This window comes from Coturnix japonica, chromosome 7, assembly GCF_001577835.2.
Source record: "Coturnix japonica isolate 7356 chromosome 7, Coturnix japonica 2.1, whole genome shotgun sequence".
Taxonomy (NCBI): domain Eukaryota; kingdom Metazoa; phylum Chordata; class Aves; order Galliformes; family Phasianidae; genus Coturnix; species Coturnix japonica.
Window position 1 is genome coordinate 5388526 of NC_029522.1, and position 17268 is coordinate 5405793.

The window sequence follows — 17268 nt, forward strand, 5'->3', positions numbered from 1 at the left end:
TAATGTACAGCATCAGCCATAAGGTGTCACTATTGCTCTGTGTTCCAGCACAGTTGTCTCGAAAGCTGTGCAGCTGGTCCAGGCTTTTACAGGAATTCCAGTGTCTCTTATGTAATTGTGGGGGATTCACAAGCTGCAGGTTGTGTTGGTGGTAAATTATAGTCGATATCTATAAACAGGTAATATAAAATTACACTTTTGGAGTAATAGTTATTTTTTATAAGGAGTTTGCTTCATCTTTTTACACCAAGGATGAGGGACTGGAAAACTTTTAATTAGATTTTCCAAAATGTGGTAGATAAGCCAAGTAATTTTGTAAGCTGCAAGGTTTAGATGCAGGTTTAGTTAGTAGATATTATCTGAAGGGTTACATCCTTGCCTGTTGTTACCTGCCTGTCTCCCACCTGCTGTACTGAGAGAATCACATTGGTGTTGTTCCTAGAGCATCAAGATGTGGGTAGGAAGGACTGGGTGGTTCTGTGCTGCTGTTTCTAAATTTGCACAAGGGTAGCATGAAATCTCAATCTGGAATGACCTTACTGTAGCTTGGGTTGTGTCATAAACGGTCTACAGAATGGCACTACCCTGTCTATTTTTGTGCTGTAAGGTTCTTGCATTATAGGCAGTGTATGCCAATGCCTGATGGTGTAGTTGTTTTGAGAAATCTTTGAAGATATGAAGATTAAATGCTTGGAAAATCATGGTGATACATTGTGAGTGGTATTGTTTTTAAGCTTTGTGTAGAACTATCTTTAGTAAGGTAATGAATATTACAGATACTAACAGCACTTCATGTTACTAAGATGGCCTTTTAATGAACACCCTTGACTTAAATTGAGGAAAGCCATTTAGATATCACCAATGCTTAAAAATGACATGAGCCAGCAATGTGTGTTTATAGCCAGGAAGGCTGAGGGTGAACTGGTCTGCATCAGCAGAGGCTGGCAGCTAAGAGAGACAAATGATGGTCCTTTCTTTGCTCTTGCGAGTCCCCATCTGGAGTACTGTGTTCAGGCCTGGGGCCACTGGTATGGAAGGTATGTGGAGCCATTGGAGTGGGTTCAGAGGAGGGCTGTAAAGATGGACTAAGCTTGTTCAGCTTGGGGAAGAGAAGGCTCCTGGGAGATCTCATTGTACATTTCCAGTACTTAAAACCAGGAGTGGGACTGACTTTATGCATGGTCTGGTAGCAGTAAGGTGAGGAAGAATGGCTTGAATCTGATAGAGGGAAGCTTTAGGTAATTTTTTAGGTATAATTTCTTATTCACAGAGTGGTAAGGCACTGTAAGAGGCTGTTGTGGATGTCCCATCTCTGGAGGCATTCAAGGGCAGGCTGGGTTCTGCCTCAGGACAGCCTGATCTAGTGATTGGTAACCCTGCCCGTTGGCAGTGGAGTTGGAGGTCAGTTATTTGAAGGTCTCCTACACCTCAGTTATTCTATGACTCTGTCTTTGTTTTGTTGTACTAATATAGCTGGAATAATGAACTTTAAAGCAAGTGAATTGTAAGAGAATAATTGAAGATGTTGAAAAACAAATTAGTTTGCTAAAAACCTAACTGAAACTAGTTGTGGTTTCAGGACTGCAGAAATGTCAGCCAAAGTATTATAACTTCAAAAGCTATTGCATTACATGTTTTGGGTTTATCAAGGACTCAGTGTTGGATACAATGTTGTCTCTTGTAGGTACTTATTTCTAAAGAGTAAAATACCCTACACAATTAATGATGGCTCGTGGTGGAGGGAGGATGTGCAGAAAAGGTTAATGATAGTGGAATGAAAATAAGTCTTGCAACTATTTGAAGGAATATATATATATATATATTTTTGGAAGCTTTGATTTGGGACCCTGTTTTGTCAAGTTCTATCAACACATCAATGTTATAGTCAACACATCAATGTTACAGGTTTGAAGTAGTTGTAGTACATTCATAATGACTGTTCTGATAGTAAATCAAGCCCATTTTCATTCACTACTTAGATAGTAGCTTGTAGTTCACTGTCTAACAATTATGTTGCATTCTGGTCTGTGTTTTAGTTTTGCTCTTCAGAATATAGCAGATGAAAATGGAAAATGAGAATGTGTATTAGCATTTGAGAAGAGTTTAGTAAAAAAAGCACAAACAATTATTGTCTTTGTTCCATTTATCTGTTGGGATTTACGTGTTCTCTGGGCGAAGGGCTTGTTGCTATTTGTGTGTAGTGTGGTAATTTGTAGAAGAGCTAAAGAACACAGGCAGCCTCATATGAAGTACATATTTTTAAAAGCTGTAATGGTAGAACTTTTAGATGCTGTGGCATTTCAATTATCTTATTCTGGCACATAGACTTCAAGAGTATTATTCTATATAGGTAGTAGAAATGGGAGGACTTGGCAGCATGAGTCTGTCATGAGGTTTTGGTTGATAATCAAGATGAAGTTACCTTTCTGTTTGAGTCTGTACTGTTGAAGCTTGATAAACAAAAGAATCAAGTTGCTTCTTTTTTTTTTTTTTAACTTGTTCTTATGTTTGACTTGAATTATGGAGTATCATAAGCAATAGGAATCATTTTGAGAGCTGTTTGCAGACAATCAGGACAATGTGTCACTTGCAGAATAAACCTTCCTAATATGTTTTGTGTTACTGCTGTTTTTCATGACTTTCTAAATTATGGGTGACTTACAAATTCACATTTAATAGCTTAGGCATGATGGTGTAGCAGTGTCTTGACTGATCATTAGTTAACTGAGGTTCATTATTTTAGAAAGAGAGATCAGTGGGTAACCCAATCATTCTTTAACGAAACTTTACAGTAATTATTTAAATACTCCAGTGAACGCTGTCCCTGCCATTGTTTATGAACCACGGGCTAAATGTGAGAGCTTTGAGTGTGAAGAAAGTTCTGGAAGGCTGTAGAATAGCAGGCTTGTTGGGACTGTTAGTCCCACTTATTTTTCCTCTAAAATGTTTTTGTAACCCCATTGATGTCAGAAGGGGAAGCTAGAGAGCTTTGTGGCTGTTCAGCAATATTTCTTGCCTTCTGTGCTGTGACAGAAAAGAAACAGTTATAAAAAAAGTTATAATGGAGTAGGACTTGGGTGGGAGTGGTTTGGGTAGTGCACCTGATCCTATTTTGTGTTTGTGTTTTCTGTTCAGCATATCCAATGAACTGGTGCTGGTTTTTTTTGACTGAGTGTCAGTTCTGCCTTAGGTGCTACTTGGTCTTATTCAGAGAAACGCGAGTGACATAATTCATGTACAGTTGCATGGCAATAGAGTGAGATGTAAAAAGCCGATAGAGTGCAGAATCATCCATTATGTGGTATTTACTTCACTTTTTTTTCTGTCAAGAGTACATGAACGGACTCTGAGTAAGCACAGTCTTACATGAAGATGCATAGTGAGAGTCTTACCTCTGCTGTAGTCTTTTCTGCTGCTTGTTTTCCATATCAAAACTAGCACTGCCAGTAATAAATTTAAGCTGCACAAATAATTCGGGTCCATTTAGAGTTACTGTTCTTTGCAAAGGAGCACTTGAATTACTTATGAAATAACTTCTAGACTTTGTAGCACTGAAGTTCTCCTTGGAAAATGATGTGTTAGCACCTTTTGCTGTATTTCTATGTGTTTCATTTCCTTTATTCAGTTGCTTATAAGTTTGAACACTCTACAGTTGCCACTACATCTATTATTATTATATGTATTAATTTAGAAGTTGATTGCTATGTTAATTCTTGAGAATTATTTAAGACCTGAGAGAAAAACACTTCTCAATAATGTGTGAAGTATTTAATTATGTTTGGGGGGAAAAAGAATAAATTTACTAAGGTTACTTGACAGCCATGATTATTAGTCTAGAATATGCTTCCATTTTTAATAGTCTTCAATCTATGATGAAGAGTTGTGGATTGTTGGAAATGTATGGTCAGAAAGGTGGAATTGTTATTTACAAATGGGAGTAGAATAGACTTTGTGGGTTTATCAAGTTACTTGAAAAATTAAATCTTCGCAGGGGAAGTTGAAGTCATTTGAGCAGGAAAATTTTTCTTTGATACTACCTGCTTAGTGCTGCAGACCTTCTGTTTTTTCTTGCACTAATTGTTTAGTCAATAAGATTAACCTACTTGGTTTCTTAAATCCTGTTTAGCACTCCTGTGGTGCTTAGTGTTTAAGTGTGAGTGGTGCTAAGCTTGCCCTATCTCTAGCCCCGGGTAAAAGATATTTTGTTGAAAGATAGTATTATGGTTTCGAAGATAAAAACATTGAATTATACACTTAAGATTATGGAGACAGTCATAATCCTATAAAAATCATGGTCACAGTATAGCTTTATAGACTCAAAAGATGAGTAGACTTGCTGTTTGTTACTTGTCCAGTTCTTATGTAGGTTGCTTTTAAGTTTAATAAGACTTCTTCAAACCTATTTAAACTGGATTTGAAATGTTGTCTTTCTCTACCTTGCTGCTAGAATATGTTACAGTAACAAGTTAAACAAAATTTGCGTTTAAAAAGGCAGTTTTTAACTTTCTAAGAGGATATTCTCTTATATATGAACAATTGTTTGGCTTGAATGTTCTCTTGGGGAATAAGCCTCTAAATGAGTGGGATGGTCTTAACAGATCTGTTTGTGATGCAAGTGTTTGTGAAGGGCCAGTTGAGTAGTTTAGTTTCTTTTAAAGGAGATGTATACAGATGTATGTGTAAGTATCAATATTACAGGAAACAGAACAGTGTATCCCTGGGGAATTGTGCTCTTCTCCAAATCTTATAAAGCCATTCCTAATAGTAGTAGGAAGTATTTTGTATGTTGCGGGTTTATTAAATTATTTTTCTTTGAGAAGTTGAAATGAGTTTTATGTGGTGATGTTACTGAAGTACAAAAGTTAGCTTTAGGGAGAGAGCCAGCAGAGCTCCAGGATGTAGGATGTAGACCTGTTTCTTAAGATTCCATACAGATTTAAACTAATTAGTGTTGATGTGTCTTGTATCCAGTGACATTATTTGCGTTAACTGCTTAAAATAAGCAGCTTCATCATAATCAACCAATGTTGAGCATGAACTGTGGATGCTGGATGACTAATTTCTCTGTAAGGAACTTCGATTGAACTCTACCGAAAATACTGAGGTGCCCAAATTTCATGAATACTTGTCTAGGATTCAAGCTGCCAACACACAGCTGTAGGTTTTTGTCTTAAGTCCGGAATTGCCTTGGCAACTTGGTGTTGATTTCTGTTGATATTTAATCTGTTTTGTTATGAATTGCTCAGAAATGATGTGTAACCTGGCAGAGGTATTTGCAGACTCTTCTTCAATCTTGCTGTTATAATTTCTAAGAATGATACTAGTATTCTTTTTGATAACTTTTAACCTGTTTATTATAGAGATTGTTGACTTGATGTTTGTTCATTATTACTTGACTGTACTGTTTGTCTTAATTTGGAAATAACTGTAGTTTCTAAGTATTTGGGCCACAGATGGAAAGAAGCGAACAGATGCTGCTTACGAAGTTGGTGCTGTCCACAGATTAAGGATTTCTGCTTTGCTGCCTCATAGCTTAGGTAATGATCAGTTGTCAGATATATAGAGGAAAATAAGGGATATTTCTCCATTAGTTTTTGGAGTACAATGAGTAAATTTTGGAAGTCACTTTGTGTTATGTAAGTTGTTAGTACTGAAAGTTTAAGGACATGTTTGACTTGTCTGTTTTCTCAACAAGATGTGAAGAGATGGAATTAGGTAAGTAGATAAATTAGAGAAGTAATTGAGACTTTGGTTCCTTACTGCAGTTTTAATGGATGTGAAATTGAATATGGCTGTCCCAGAACAGCAGACATCATTGTTGAGCAGTAATGCTTCTAGGTGATCAGTATCCTGGAGGGTCTTTCATGCAGATGAGCGAGTTATTTAACTGGCACAAAGCTTACTAAGTACCACTAGAGTGAAAATGCATTTACAAGAGGTTGGTTGGTGCGTCAAGCCAGCAATTAATCTAAAACTGCCAATGGAACACAGGTATTACTATAGCTGTGAGGAAGAAATTTTCATGTTGGTCGTACATTCATTCAGTGTTTCTGTTTTGCACAAATGTGCTTTGTTTTCTTAGGGTATTTTTCACATGGCTTAACATATCTGAAGGAGTCATCCCAAAATTTCATGTATGAAGTACAGATACTGATAATTTTATTGACTCAATAATTGATATTGAAGTATATATTTTTTTTTGAGATTGTTTTTTTTTGCGTAGGACAGTTTTCTTGGGTGCCTGTAATAAAGTTCTGTAGCAATTTTGCTTAGCAATAGTAGAATATCACCAAACTATCTATTTGGTGATAGATAGTTACTATCACCAAAAGTAGTTGTTTTTGTTGTTGTTGTTAAATCGAAAGCAGAGTGGAATTTATTCAGACCTCATTTTATGTGTTTTGTATTAACTTGTAGATTTTGCTGTGCAATTCTTGCAGTTTCATTTGATGGTTTCTCAAAATAATTAGTTTCCAACTGCTTAAAATATGTAAAGGTCTGTAAATAGGCTTTTTGTGCAAAGGTGAGTCCTTCACAGTAGCATACACATGGATATATGTTCATATATAACAAAACAGTTGGGCTTTGTCAGTTAACTTTATTACTTTTTCTGATTCCGTTATTGACAGTACCAAGTACGTTTCATATAACAAGGTTTCTGAAGAGGTGAAAGCCTTCTATATGTCTTGTTTGCTTTGAGACTTTTATGATTTTGGATTATAGGTTTTTGTATTTAGACTAGTTTCTTTGCTGTTATTTTTAAGATGATGCAGTGACATTCCTTTGTATTACAGGAAAAATGCTTGTTGAACTTACTACCATTTTCAACTGAGCTTCTGCTAAGGATTAAAAGGAATAATAATGTGGTTTGTTGTAATTCCTTGATGATTATTTGGCTATTTTTGGCATTTAAAGCTATCTCCAAGCTTGTAAATTGGTCAAGCTTACCTGGACTTGTGTCTGAGGTGGCTAAGGGACGTTGGGATCGTGTGACATTTGAGGTTGGATGTTTAGTTTTCTCAAGGCCTTTAGCTGTTACTGAAGGTTCTAGGTCATGTTTTTCTGAAGGAGAGGTTAGACTTCATAAGTGAAGAGCAGGTGGTACTAAGCATCTAATATAGCTTAGGTGTCCATGGCAATTCTGAACACAAACATTTCTCAGTCATGTCTATGTTGGTGTTGCTGGCTGGTACAGATGATATGCTGTAGCTGGTAAAATAGCTCTTTCAATTTGTTCCTTATGGTGTGGAATGCTGGAAGCTCCTGTGCTTACGTTAAGAGAAACTGCTCAACTAAACAAGTGCTTGTTGTTGATCTGAGCTTCTCACATTTGTTACCAGCTGCGTGCATTGGCAGGGGGTAGGTTACATTAGCTGCAACCATCTTAAATACTTAGTTGGGAGTCCTGATGTGTTAAAGCTGCTGGTGGTGTCCAGGGTAGGTGTATGGTCTAGAATGTGTCCTGTCTATTCCATCTTTGTGACTGCCAGGGATGTCTTCTTAATTGAAGTTCTCCTGAATTGTGTGCAACAATGAATGTCCTTTACAGCACCTTCAAGTATTGAGATGGTTATAACTGCTCATGCCAGAAAAAGTATTTAGTGTACTTAAATACATGTGGCCATTTCATTTTCACTTGTGGTAAAGGTAACTTATGGCAAACAATGAGCAGAATACTTATGGTTGAGATGCCAATGGCAGAGCAAGGACCAGGTGCCTGGACTCCAATACCCAATGTGATAATCATCTCTTTTTTGCCTGTTTTGATTTATTTGTTGTCAGACTCAGTTGGATGATAACAACAAACCTGCAACCCACATTGGTTTCTCCTTCTACAGTGAAATACATGAGTAGTCTGTCTCAAAATATATGATCAGACTTGGCTTGGTTAAATAACTGGTTTTGCAAATTTATAAGTATACAGATTGTATTATCCTGTTGTATGAAGTAGGATCTTAATAGAATCCTCCCTCTTAATCCATTCAGTGAAAAGGTGTGAGAAATTCTAATTTCTGTTTCTGCTGGTCTTGCACTGAAATCCATACATGGAAACCACACTAACTGGTATCGTTCTGGGAGACACTGAGGCTGCTACTCCAGAAAGCAGTTGAAATATCTGTTTGAGTGTATGGCTATACATAAATATTCAGCAGTGGTTCTCTTTGCTGAGGTGACATCTGGACTGTGAGCTGTAGTGAGTTTGAATGAAATGAAAGCAGGAAGATTAGATGGCATTCTGTCTCATATCTGTCATTGGCTTTATGAAAAAATGGAATGAAGATTTTCAGGGAAGGGAGAAAATAACAAAGTTGTTAAGCATAAGGCGTAGGAATTAGTTGAAGTAATTTTTTTTTGCTGTTGACAACCATGTATGAAAGATTTTGGGCTTGATATAGATTTGAAATGAGAGTGCTGGGTCTTCCTGTATTTCAGGTTTTCATCCTCTTACTTTAATCAAGGTGTGTGTTTGGAAACTCTGGAAAACATATTGGCAAGTTTCTAGGAGCCAGAAACTTTTTTACTCTCTGTTGGTTGTGATCAAATGTTCCTGAGTGTAATGATGATTTTGTACTGCTTCACTCAGTTCTGCTAGGATTAAGCTAGACTGCTGTTCACAAACTAAAACTCAAATTGATTCTGAAATCAAGTGTTTGTTTTGAAAAAATTAAATGCTTTGCTTATATAGCGTTATGAGTAACTAATTTCTGGGGGATAAGTTCTTCTTTAATTCTTTTTTTTAACCTGATTTATAGTTCCAAAGAAGAGCTTATTTTCTAGAACCATTAATGTAGATTGTCTTTAATTCACTGGCTTTTTAAGTAAACTTATTAAAACTGTTTGCTTAAAAGATTGCAATATGTAGGACAGCCTTACTAAAGTATTGCTGAATAATTAAAATCTAGGCTTTTTTTTTAATTAGGAAAGGAAACTAATGTTCTAGTCAAATGTTCCTGATATGTGATTTTTGGTATTCTTGGTAGTTTTTTAGCATTACCTCACTAAGTCCTTTTCTGGACAAGGGTACACAAAACATTCTGACTAGAGATGTTGTGTTGTTATCAGTCTGACGCTTGGTTCTGTTTTTTAGAGGAAGAATTCCTTCTATATGGTGAGAGCTATGGTGGTTTGCTTTTGTGGGTTCTTCCTTCTCAGGCTGTTCTATATAGATACAGGTATCCTACTTTTACAGCTCCATATTATTCCAACTACTTATTTTGATGTGTTTTGTTTACACCCTGTGAGATTTAACCCAATTTCCTGCTTCAGTGCTTCTCTTATTTTAGTATAGACAAGTCTCTAGATTATTCTGAGATCATGGTATAGTACATATTGCACTTAATGTTCCAGACAGCACTGTGTAGGTCAAATACACAAGGTATAGGAGACAGCTTATAGGCAGATCAGAAAATACATTATTTACAGTCATCAAAGCTATTCTATCTTCTGAATATCTTGGTATTCTGATTAAGCAACAGAGCTGAGAGGATTGTAATCAACAAGAAAACTGGTATTAGTAAAATGCTTTGCATAAGCATTAACAGATACAGCTTGTTTAAGGACATTTCATATAAGGGATGTTGGCAGTGAGTTAATGGTAGCTTTCTTCCCAGAGAATTAATGTGCACCTGAGCTGGAGAAAGCTTTGTTTAATGCTTTAAAGGTCAGGAGTGATTCCAATGCTTTCCTCAAGCAAGACTTGGAGAAGAGCTTTTAAACATGGGTTCTTGGATTGAAGGGTGCCAGTTAATTTTTAAAACATAAGAACATGAAGGAAGCTCCTGTGACGTTAATAAGGAGGTAAAGGTTTTTTTTTCTCTATTTTGCTTAACTTTTTAAATGGAGGTGCTACTTAGTTGTGGATGAGAGTCAATGCCATGTGAAACTTAGTTAAGAGTTTTTGAGGTGTGCTACCATGCTAAATTCTTTTTGTGAAATCCTTCAGTTGCAATTCAAAGGTAGTATGATGTAATCATTCATTTCTTTAAATAACGCTTTGTCACAGTTCAGCAATGGTCAATGATCTATTGGCATAGAAAGCAAGTAGAGCTGGGGTACATGCAGCCTTCTAGGGTAGGGGCTGCTGTGTATGTTTAGGTATATCATGTGCTGTGGACAAATGCAGCGCACTTAATTGTGTAATGTGCATCTGATAATACAATTTTTAAAATAACCCTTTGCTTCCTTTGCATGTGGATTTAAGGCTATGACTGTAAACCTTGTTTAGCTCAGTAGTATTTATCCATTTTATTGTGGTCATCTCCCACTGACTTGGTGGAGTACAAGTAGATCTGAATGTCTTAGTTATGAATTATTGCTGAGTAATTAATCGGTGTCTCCAGGTTCAGAAGATTGCCATTAGGAACTTAATGTATTTCACCTCCATCAGCCAATACATACAGACTTTAATTGCCTTGTAGAATAGATCAGCTGATACTGTAAATGTCTGATTGCATCTCTTTGAGCTAAGTGGTGTATATTTGTGTTCTGCCCTTATTCTCCTTGCACGCATTTATCTTAGCAGTGTCACGAGCTGGATTGAGGGCACATCATCAGAGTGCAGTCAGGAGCCAGTATGTTGAAGTGAGTAGCAAATGGAGGTTTGCGGTGTGAGAAGATAAAACCCTACAGTGCGAGTCACATAAACTACTGTGCTGACAGATGGGTCACTGGAAGTGCTCCTTTCAGTCGAACTGTTTTAAAACATTAAGAGGGAAGTATAACTGTAACACTTCGCATGCTTATAAGATGAAAGTAAATCAATCTCCACATATTTCACTCAGTGGAATTCACTTAGCTCCATATTGAAGCACTGGCTAGTTTTTAAATTTCAGAATATATCTGATTATTTGTCCACTGTTTGGGGGAAATCATTCATATCTGTTCAATGTAGATGTTGTTTCTGTTCTAGATCCAAGACGTTTCCATATTATTTACTACTTTCATTTGTGTTTTGAATTTCACTGATGCTAAAAAAGATCCTATTTTCTTTAATAAAGCTGTTACAGTTGCGTTTGTATTCCCTTTAATTTAGATGCTTTGTTGTCCCTATGGGCAGCTAGTTTTGAAGATAGTATGAGGTGGAGGATATCAAATAAGAAGGCGGACCAAATCTTTGTTAAAATGAATAGAACTCTTTCCCTTGACTTCAAAGGGAAAAAGAAAAGGCATAATTAAACACAAAGGAAAGAAAACCAGGTGCATTGATTTCAATGTGCATATGAGCAGAGCTAAAAGAGTTATGAGTGATCTGCAGCAGGTACAAATGGGGGAGGTGGAGTAACAATATAGCTCAGACTAGATAAATAGTACTGCAGTTTAAACGGCTATAACCTCAGTGTAGTATAATAGGAAAATGCACTGGCAAGGACAATAATTGGAAGTTTATGAGGTTAGGTATTTTGGCATTCTTGATGTCCCTGTTAGGGGCTTGTGGGCACTGTTTGGAGCTAAGGGAGGAGGGCAGCCATAATGCAGTTGAGTTACTCTTGTTTAATGTAAATGCAGTAGAGGCTCAGCCCTTTGGTTTTGTCCCCCCTTGTACCTGAGGGGAATTTGTATGGGAAGAGACTGAAGAGTGTCCTGTGTCCCAGCTGAATGCCTTGTGTCAAAGGCACAGAACAATTGTGGCAGCTGGTGGCTGCACAGCCTCTTTCCTCATGGTGTTAAGAATTGGAGTTTTGGAGACCATTACTGGCAGCTGCAGTGTCTAACCAGCTCCTTGGAACTCTGTGGATCTTAACAAAAGTGCAGGAGCTGTTGCAAGTGGCAGCAATCTGCAAATCCACAATTTGCTGGAACATTAACAATCTGTTGAGGAGGAGGGGAAAATGACACCTCAGCCCTTATTCAAGGACAGCTACATAGTGTATGCATGTTCATATGTATTCTCTGAAGGAATAATGAGCTAGTAGTGAAAATAGCTGCAAGAACTCATTGAACACCGATCCACAAAGAATGCTTGGTGTACACATAAACCAAGTGAGTCATATAGCTACTTGAGTGTTCTATTGTTGTGCAGTGTTGGTTCCTGAGATAGGCTGAATGTTGTAGTCTTGGTATGGATGTGCAATACTTTATTGCATTTAAAGCAGTTCTATTTAAGTATCACCTTGACAGTACAATTGTTTTAGAACAGCTTTTAGCATGTCTGACTAATCTTTAGGTGAGATAAGAGCTGAGGGCTACTTCTAGTGCTTGCAGAGGGGCTTGTTTTCCCCCAGACAACAGGGAACAGTTGACATTTGCAAGAGAAGGTTGATCTTGTTAGACAGTAACCAGTTGTATTGCATGTCAAGCCTTTACAAAATGATTTTGAGGGGCTGGTTACTTAGGCACAGATTACTTGAAATGCATTCATGTGTGTTGTTTGTTTGGTGTGTTTTCTTGGTTTTTTTGAGTTTATTAAGAAACAGAGACAAAGTTTCATATACTTTCCTGATCAGACTCTTTTTCACATGCTCTAAACTAGCAACAGCTGCCCCGAACAGCTTGCCACACCCTCTCTGGGTTCTGTTCTGCGTGGGTACCAGCTGTAGTTGATTGCCTCCCTCAGCTGTCTGATAGCCCACACGTAGGAGGTGGTTTTGTACTTGGATCCTACCAGTGGGGTCACAGAAAGGTCTCTGCTTACCCCACACCTGTGTGTTGCAAGAAAAATTTATTTGGAGTTTTATGTTTGCCTTTAATAATCTAATTACTTGAAATCATGAGAAGGGTATTTGTGATATTGCTGTTTGGTACTTAATCTGTTAAGACAGCCCGTCAAAATTATACAAGTGTTTTGTATTTCAGGATAACAGTCTGATATACACACAACAAGAATTTTCTAGAATTTTTTTTTAGTTGTGTGATCTTTAATGTTGCAGTGGAGATGCTTTTTCAGATTTGCAGTAGACTCTTTAGAGTTCTTGTTCAGACTACATTTGCTTTACCTTTTCTCTCATTTTTTGTTTAATTTGAGTCAACACAAGACTGAAATATGGAAAAATATTAAATTGCTATCTTAATTAGGAAAAGTCTGGCTCAGGTTGCTGCAATCAAGTAACAGCCAATAAGGAGTAGCTCTTAGCTATTATAAAGGTGGGACACCTGCATGTGAACAAAGAGTTTGCAGCAACCAGTGTTGTAGAGTGAGCTGTCTCCAAGTACCACCTTTGTGTGCTTCACAGTAAGTAAATTCTGTTAAAAGTTAATGTTAGCTAATAACTTGTTGGGAGTTATTTTTGTCTATGCCTGAGTGAAATTGTTAATGTTAATTATTATTAAATTTTATTTTTATTATTTGTAATTATTTTTTAATTTTTCTACTATAGGCAGTTCCTTGAGAACAGGGAATTGAGAAGCTTACATGGGCACATAAGTCTTCTTCAAAGGAAGAAACGGCTCATTAGAAGAATAATGAGAACATGTAAGCTGATCATCAAAGATCCGTAACACAGGTACTATTTCTGTGTGGTATGTTTGTTGTAGTTTTGAGGTTATGCTATTACACAGGCATGTAATTTATATTGCTCTTTCTTAGGTGTAGTATGTATTGCCTAGCCTACTCAGCCTAGGTAATATCTGTCAGGTTTTAGTTTTACTTGGTATAGTTTTCTGGAGTTTAAAACTAATAGCAATTACCATGTGTATTTGAGACCTGTGTGGTGTGTGTTTATCCCAAGTTTGTGCAAGTCACTGCTACTTGATACTGATTACTTGTGCTAAAACAGATGTGTGAGGCATTAGTTTATGTGCATCTTGAAGGTTTTTTTTTCTATGCTAGTGTTTGCTTAGTACTTGACTGGAGAACACTTTGTGTCTTTTGCTCTATTGGGAGAGTAAAATGATCAGCCAGTGAAGGGAAAGCTCTAGATTTTGTGTTTTACTGATACAAATTAAAATAGATTTTCTGTTTTACTTCAACTAGTCTACTGTTGTAGTTATTTGTGTGTTTAAAATCCTTTTTTTCTTGAAACTGTGATTTCTATTTTTGGAAGTTCATTTCCAAAATTGGTATTTTTTTATGCTTTCAATTTGTGTAGAACAAAGTACTTTATCTGGTGTTGACTGGGTTTTGTTTAGGAAAAAAAGTATTTGGGGTGTCAAAGGATTAAAAACAGGTATCACAAGTCCCTTGAATTGCTAGTTTGTCCAGCATTAGTAGTTTGCAATTAGTTATTTAAGCTATGTTGGTGTATGAATCTTCTGGCTTAAATTCCTTCTTGAGAATTTAGCAGGTGAAAAATAAAGCTATTATATTCTACTGAACATTGGTAAGTAAAGTAGCTATATAAGATATTAAATGTTTTTTGGAATGGCTAATTACAGAGGCTTCTTTGTGGTAAGCTGTTCTGTTGTAGGAGGACCTCAGGTGTGTTCCTTAATGATGTGCAGCTGGGAGCAGCTCTCCATTCTTTTGTATTTTCTGGCCACTTCTATACTTCTTATTTTTTAAATGGGTACTTCTGCAAGAGAGATGAAGAGCTGCACTTTCTTAATGCTTGGCACAGGATGTTTGGTAATCCATCTTTAGTTTATCAGAGTATTTTTTTGAGTGATTTAAGTAGGTTGGCTTTAACTATGTGCTAAGCTGGAAATGGTCACTGCACTGGATATAGAAGAACACTCTCAAGAAGGATTGAAACTCATATCAAAATGGAAAATGCTCTAACCTGGTTTCTGTGTAATTCTGAGGTAATCACATATGCATAAGCTGACTGAACAGCGAGCAACAGCAAAGGTAGTTTATTTAAACTGCTTCAGTCATCTAGGTTTTATTTTCTATCATTAAAGTGTTGGTATGTAGTTTCTAAAGGGTTCAAAAAAAAAATGCTTGGAGTTTTTGTGCTGTCTTCTGGTAATGCACTAACTATTCTGGGTACAAACAAGATACAATAACTACAGACAGAACATATTGGTTTCTGCTGTTTTTCTGCGAACTTCTGATCAAAAATAGTCTGTTCTCTTTTAGCCCTCTTAAAGCTTAGTTGCTTTTTTGTTTTTTAGCCAAGTCTGTGGTAAGGTACTTAACTTAAAACAAAAAACCAAAACACTACAGAAGTATTTAGATGAGAAATTGTTACACAATCATTGGCAATACTTCTCTATTTAATGGGATGCTATGAAGATGTCAGTACAACATCAGAGTGCAGTGGCAGTAGTTAAAGCACTTTGAATGAGAAGGAAGCCCACCCAAAATGCAGTGCATTGGTGCTTTCATTTTTCTTGAAGTTGGTTTCGTTTCACTTGCTTAGCAGTACAATAAACCTTGACTTTTTCCTGGTTTCTGGCTGTGTTCCTTTGGTTTGCATAAGCAGGAGATGTGGCTTTCAGTATCTTCAGGTTTCTTTTAACCTCCCCTGTGCTTTGTACCTTTACTCATAGATTTCAAAGGGTCTTGTAAATTATTTGTTCACACTACATTTGTAGTCAGTTTAGTTTCTTCGGTGGTTTTGGTGTTTTCTTTTTTTAAGCAAATAAAGCTTAACCCATACTTGTATTAATAGCTGAAGACCATATTGGGATGTTCTCAAGTTTACAACAGACCATGCTCATCTTAGTTTACGGAGACTGAGGGTGCCTTGGCTTCTACTGAAGATATTGTGTTTTACTTAGGATCAGCAAGAAGAGAGCTTGTTTTGTCTCGCATCTCAGAGGCCTTGAGCAAATAAATGGGGAAACATTCCCTCAATTCATATTTTTTCAGGACTTGATGACTGGTTGATACTTTAGGCTCTAGTTATTGCTTAATGCATGGCTGTTAGAATTGCTTGTGCTTCATCACAGGTGGTTTTCTAGCAGAAGAATTAAAACATTACTGAAAGCCATTGTGCTTTTAAGGCTGAGGGCCAGTACTGAAAGGACTTGCAAAATCCCTCTAGGGGTAAGCAGGCTTGGTGGAAGGAGAGGAAAGAAGTCCTTGTCTGAGAAGGTGTAGAATTCTGTGTACTTAAATGGATGAGTTGTTTTTTTCTTCTTCCCTCCATATGGGCTATTTGTGTTTTGTATTATGAAAGTTTAAACAGTTATAAAAAGTACTTAGTATTCTGTTGGATGATGATAACTATGTAAGCAGAAATAAACTGTATTACAATTGTTGGGCTTGTATAACTGGTAACATTTAATCTGTTATTGCTGCCTATCAAGCATAGTACTTGTGGAGTTCGGTGTACCTGCTTTCTTGGCTTAGTTGGAAGAGAGTTTTATGTGGCTGTATTTTAAATTAAACAAAAAAATGGCCTTTAATGCCAGATTATTTATTCATTGTGCAATGAGAATTAAACACAAATGTGTACCCCTGTCATTTTTATTTATTATTCCTTGTAGTGACACCCTTCCTTCTAAAATAGGAGTGTTCTGGTTTTAGATTTTTATGCTGTGGTATGTGTTGTAACTACCACCAGGATGTGAATGTTATTTATTCGCCAAGTCTAATCTGTATGTAGACTGCTTTATAATAGACTGTAGGTATACAACACTGAGAGACAATGCAAGGAGTTGCCAACTTAGCAGTACCTAATTTGTTTTAAGAGTGCTTGTTTAGCTGTGGGGGTGATGCCTGGGGGAATAAAGTAGCTTTGTGGCTTGAAAGCCTCTTTTGATTCTGGCTTGGCTGTTAAGGAGAGACTGGTCCAGAAGCTACTGTTAGCACAGATGCTTTTATCAGAGCTCTGAAGAAATAGTAGGATTTTATTTAGGCTGGTGGGAGGGAACTGAAAACTGACCACTGCAGACTTGGTGTGGGACTGCAGTGTCCTGTATAAGCAAGGCATGGAGGACTATATTCTGATTGAAAATACATCTTCCGTGTAATTCCTATGTTCTATTTTGAGGACATACAAGAGTCATTTAAATGAGCAGTATTTCATTTAGACCAGTCTTTTGGAATAGGAACAAACTGGAGCTGCTCCAGTTGCTGTTGATTTTGTGTTCTTTGTGTGTATTTTGATTGTCTTCTTTGTTCTGATGTGGCTGTTGGCTTTGAGGTTTGTGTGTCTCAGCAGTTGTGCCCAATTGCCTTGATCTTTTAGGATGGTGTCCTTCAGCTGTGATATGAAAGTGTATTCTAAATGCTTTTTTGTGAGTTTGTAGACTCACTAATGGTGAGTTGTTTTTTTTTTTCTTTTTTGTTTTACTTCAATGAATGAATTAGTACTCTATAAACATCACGTAGTGTAGTGGCTTGAAGCTTTCTGCTGACAGGCTGAATAGGGCCTTGATGCAGTGTTGTGCTTCCCTTTAAAAATCAAACAAATAAAAAAGAAAAAAAGCAAAAAACATGGTTAC

At 36.9% G+C, this 17268-nt stretch overlaps 1 long non-coding RNA gene across 9 annotated transcripts in view; it reads left to right on the forward strand.

Annotated features, from left to right (window-relative positions):
* LOC107316441 overlaps window positions 1–17268 on the forward strand; it is a 311291-nt gene that overhangs the window by 3646 nt on the left and 290377 nt on the right. For 3 of the 9 annotated variants that reach the window (XR_004307965.1, XR_004307968.1, XR_004307967.1), the window contains exons 1-2: window positions 12837–13168; window positions 13314–13439. This is a non-coding gene — a long non-coding RNA (uncharacterized LOC107316441). Of the gene's footprint in view, window positions 1–12836; window positions 13169–13313; window positions 13440–17268 lie in introns of those variants that run through there. The other 6 variants (XR_004307962.1, XR_004307964.1, XR_001556346.2 and 3 more) reach the window with 4 other exon arrangements.